Here is a 5,129-nt window from a genome sequence, read left to right on the forward strand (position 1 = left end):
TCCCTACTGCCACCACGGGGACTCTGAAAATGGAATTGGGGGGTAGGAGTGTCCCCTTATAGACCCTCCTCCCAGTGGGACCTTCTGCTTCTTTCTCTGTTGCAGCCCAGGGGCCAGATGGTCCCCATGTACCACTAAACATGCCTATAGTGGGGGAGAGAGCCTCGGGGCACACTCTACACACCTTTGAATCAAACTCACAGTGTGTTTCATGCTCTCAGCTGGCTTAACTCAGATATAAATTCACTCAACAAAGCCTGTGCCCCCGATGGCCTTGGTTGAGAGGTTTAAAAGTTCTTCCGCTCTTGCAAGGCTTGCTCCAAGCCTCAGTTATTGAACTATTAATTATTTAGCCTCTCTTGCTCCTCCTTGACCCTACAGGACCTGCTGGTGGACTCCAGGTTTGCCCCATCAGTGTCAGATCATAGAGACCCTACCACCAGCTCCTGCAACGTGAGGCCCACGTGTAATTCAAAGATGAAACAAACAAAAACCCAGGAGGCGAGTGGAGCTGAAAGGAAGATTTCTAGTTTTTGCTGTCCATCTTTAGCAAACAGATCACCGATACCACCGAGGTGCCTTCCAAGATGCAGGGGTCTTTTCGAAGTGGCCGTGAGTGGGGAGAAGGGAAGGTCAAGGCAACTGAGGGGCAGAGGGGACCCTGAATCTGTGCTTCTCGGGCTTTTCTTTAATGACCCACAATAAATAGTCTTTACGTCACCACCCAGTAGTACGCATGTGCACACACACACACACACACACACACACACACACACATTTGAAACAACTGTTTCACAAAACAATAACTACCTTTATTGCCTGAGATGCACTCTGATATTATCTAGTCTAGTCTAGTCTATTTCACCAAAAATCTTGGCTAGGAATTAAATTGATATGATGGTTAATATTCAGTTTGACTGGGTTAAGGGATGCCCAGAGAGCTGGTAAACATTATTTCTGCGTGTGTCTATGAGGGTATCTCGCATCTGAATGGGTAAACTGGGTACAGCAGATTGCCTCACCAGTTTGCATGGGCATCATCCCACCTGCTGAGGACTCAGAACAAAAGGTGGAGGATGAGCAAATTCCCTCTCTCTGCTTGAGCTGAGACATCAACCTTCTCCTGCCTTTGGACATCAATGCTCTTGGTTTGGGGGTTTCTTGGACCCAGCCTGGAACTTATACCATTGGCTCTCCTGTTTCCCATGCCTCTGGACTCAGACAGAAATACAGGACCGCTTTCTTGGTTCTTCAGCTCGTAGATGGCAGACTGTGGGACTTCTTGGCCTCCATAACCACATGAGCCAATTCCTGGATAAATCAGCTCTTGTAACCAAGCAGGATCCTGCAGGACCTCCCTAGGGACAGACCCCCGTGTTCCCCGCTTCTTGTTTGTAGAAAAGCTTTAGCCTTCTAGGCCTTCCCCAAGTTCCAAAGTGCAAATTTAATCAGACAAGTAAGAACATGCAGAAACAAAGTAAAACAGTTAAGCAAGACAAAATAATAACAGTTTGGCCATAAAACAAATTCAAGGACATTTAGCTCCTCCTCGAGGGCTGTAGATAATGTTCTGAGCCACGTCCTTGAGCTGTTTTGTAGATACTGAAGCCCTCGCCAGGTGGAAGAAATTAACTGCACGCTGCCCACCAGCACGTAGACCCCAGAATGACTGGAGCCAGAAAGCTGATGATTGAGATTCCCCAAACATCACCCTGTTACCTCACCATCAACTGAACAGAGAGCTGTGCCGAGCAGGTCGGGCTCCCTGCCACACACCCCCCTAACCTTCCCTCTAAAACCCCTTCCCTGAAAAGCCATTGGGGAGTTTGGGTCTTTTGAGCATGAGTTGCCTGTTCTTCTTGCTTGGCACCTTTGCAGTAAAGGCTGTGCTTTTTCCCTCACAACAGTCTGGTGTCAGGAGATTGGCTTTACTGCACGAGGGGGCGGGCAGACCCGGGTCTGGTTTGGCAACACTCTTCCATGTGTCTGTATGTATATCCTGTTGGTTCTATCTCTCCAGAGAACCCTGACTAATCCAGTTGATTTCATTCAAAGCGCAATTTGTCAGCATTTGCAAGGACCTGAAGAGGGACCAGTGTTTACGTTTTGGACATACTTTGGTCAGGGGGAGCACAGCGGAGTGGTTTAGACTAGAGCCCCGTGTTCAGAGTCCAGCGGGGCCTTCGAGTGCAAGTCTCAGCTTTGCCCTTTAACCAGCTGCACGGACTTGGATGGGTCCTCTGACATCTGTGTGTGCCATGGGGGCAACGATACTTGCCTCACAAGGTCGTCACGGGACTTTTGAAAGATGAAATGCTTAGCGCAGTTCCCCACAAACAGTAAACTCCTAAAGAAATGTTTATTGTTATTAACGGGCAAACACCCAATCAGTCATTCAGGCATTTGTCGTGTGCTTTACCCTGGAGGTTCTGAGCCCTGCCCTGCCTGCTTCTGCTGGAAGCCGATCAGTCCTGTGCAGGGCTAGGCAGTGAAGTATGTCTCCGTGATGTGGGCACAGGGATGTTTATTAATAATAAGAAATGGAGCATCATTCATTTCAGCTGCTAAGCATGGTCATCCAAAACAGACTCGTGAGCAACGTGGGTCTTAAACCCTGGTCGCTACTCTGCCACTTTGTGTCATTTTCCAGCAATACCATCTTGTCTGGAATGGCCATCGGGGGGCTGCATTCTAATCTCTCTCAGATGCTGATGTGTTATGTGAGCTCACGCCAGGCATTCCGTTTTTCTGCGTCAGTTCTTGTAATAATGGGAATAATAATACCTGCCCACCCTGCCTATGTCACAGGCAGGTTGAGAGGCGTGAGTATATTTACAGAAAGAGGCTTTGAACCCCTCACAGAGGAGCATATTCTCAATACAAAGGTTTTACTATTTATTGCTACTGTCTATCTTTCCTGGGTGTTCCATTGTGAAGATTTGTGGTTGGCACTTCATCTTTTTCTCCTTCCTTTTAAAGGATAAAATTCATTTCTAACTACCTTTTGAAAGCCAATTTATGCTTTGGCTATTCAATTAATAGGAGTGCTGAAAACCAGCTTCCCAATCAAAGCTCTTTTGAGTAATTCAGTGACCGATATTAAAAGAGGACGGCTGCTGCCTGACACAGTTTACTTTCTACATTGTGGGGAAAACACGAGCTGCCCTTCCACCCAGACGGATGCCTGGGCCCTGCTCGCTCCCTCATTCAGAGCCCTACCAGCCCCAAAGACGGCTGCACAGTTTGTGCATAAACATCAGAGCCCAGCCCCGGGTACCCCGAACCCTGTGTCCTGCCTGGGGCTGAAGCCACAGACCCCAAGGAAGGGACATTTTTTTCTAACTGGCCCACCCAGTGGGGTGACTTTTTCAAATTTGCACAAGGTTCGCTGTGTAGACTAGCTGAGGCCCTTCTCCTAAGTGCAAGCCTTTGGGAAAATACAAGGCCAGGCAGTGTCCCTGCACAGACTCCACGGGGCACGGTCGCAAGTCCCTGGCAGATACCTGGCTGGAGCTGACCCTTTGGACTGTAGAGTTCTCCTGCCCGCAGGTGCCCCAGCCCCCATGGAAAGAGGGCTGAGCTGCCGTCCTCTTTGTCTTTCGGTAGGGCAGGGCCTGCAGTGGTTAAGGCCGTGGCCTCGGGTAGGGAGGCCACCTGAGTGTGCATCCCAGGGCACTTTGGTGTTCTCTTCTCAAAGCCTGTTGTATAGATTAAACGGGAGGTGTGTGTACATTACCTGCCACGTGACTGCAGTGCTCAAAAAGTGCTGACCATCACTCCCTTTTCCCTCTGCTACCCCTTGTTCATCTTTCACCCTTTCCACTCCAGCCCTGTTGCCCCTTTTCTGGCTTTTCCTCCTTCTGTTATTCCTCCTCTTCTCTCCTTCCCACACCCAGGCTTCTGCAAAGTTCACATAGACTCCAGCTGTGCCCCGCATCTGTAATTATCCTCACATCAATATTCTAATATGCTTCCTCCTCCCTTAGTTTTCTGGCTTTATTTTTGGTTACCAACTTCCTCCAGTTTTAAGGGCATGATGAGTGAAAGTAGACAGATGATGTTTTTATTCTAGGTGCTTTAAAGGCAAAGGTTCTTGTGTATTCAGTGTATTCTCCCCAAATGAGGCTGGAGGTCTCCAAAGCCATATGTATGATGATGCTGGTAACGGTGCCCCCAGGCACTCTCTGGCCACGAGGGCCGCAAATCCGGCTGCGCCATTCTGGAGGCTGGTGGTGAGGTTCTGATAGCACTCACCCGACTTGGAAACAGGAGGGTTAATGCTGGTATTAGGAACGGTCGAAATCTTTGTCTTCAAGATAATAGGATGTTTTGAGGAATATCTAAAAGCCTACCCTTGTAATTGAGTCCGTCCGTGTTAAACATTGTCACAGAAGGTGTCTTATTTTCCAATTGAAATAATTTATCAGCTTTACTGTGACTTCATTCATCAGACTGTAGAGACGGGGAGGGACAATTCAGTCCAACTAACAATAACCAGTTTTATTAAGGACAAATCTGTCATCTATTTCACAGCTGGCTAACCAGCGCCTAGCAGGGTACTGAACACACGATAGCCTCTCCACAAACGCTGGGAGGATAAGTGAATGAATGAATGAATGAATGAGTGAATAACGTGCTCAGTATGGGGCCAAACACCCTTGCTTTACCCAGATGAGGAATCTCAGCGTCCTCTCAAGCCAGTGGTGGAGGCCACGTTAACGCACAGCTACCGTCTGTTATAATAACCGTTACGATCGTGTTTGTGTACTATCTTAAGGGAACTAGAACACGGAACGATAAATTGAGTGCCTGAGTGGGGAGGTGGGAGGGTAGCTAAATATGCCATGTTTTCAGGTCACTCATAAAAATTTTAGCTGGAAGAAAAACATTTTAATTGGGAGGATCAATTATTGATAACACTATTCTCAAAATACAGTTAAAAGCCGGAGAACTAACCATATGCCAAAGCGTGGTGATGGGAAGGCAGAGGCTGCTCCTTGCGTCGCTGGCTGGCTGCCCATCGGCTGTCAGGTCCTCGGGAGCCCTCGGGGACCAACCTCACGACAGGGAGTTCCGCTCTCCTGGACCAGCCGCCCCAGAGTAGAAACACGCTCCGCATCACCTCTTTC

The sequence above is a fragment of the Lipotes vexillifer genome, unplaced genomic scaffold, assembly GCF_000442215.2.
Source record: "Lipotes vexillifer unplaced genomic scaffold, Lipotes_vexillifer_v1.1 scaffold863, whole genome shotgun sequence".
Lineage (NCBI taxonomy): Eukaryota > Metazoa > Chordata > Mammalia > Artiodactyla > Lipotidae > Lipotes > Lipotes vexillifer.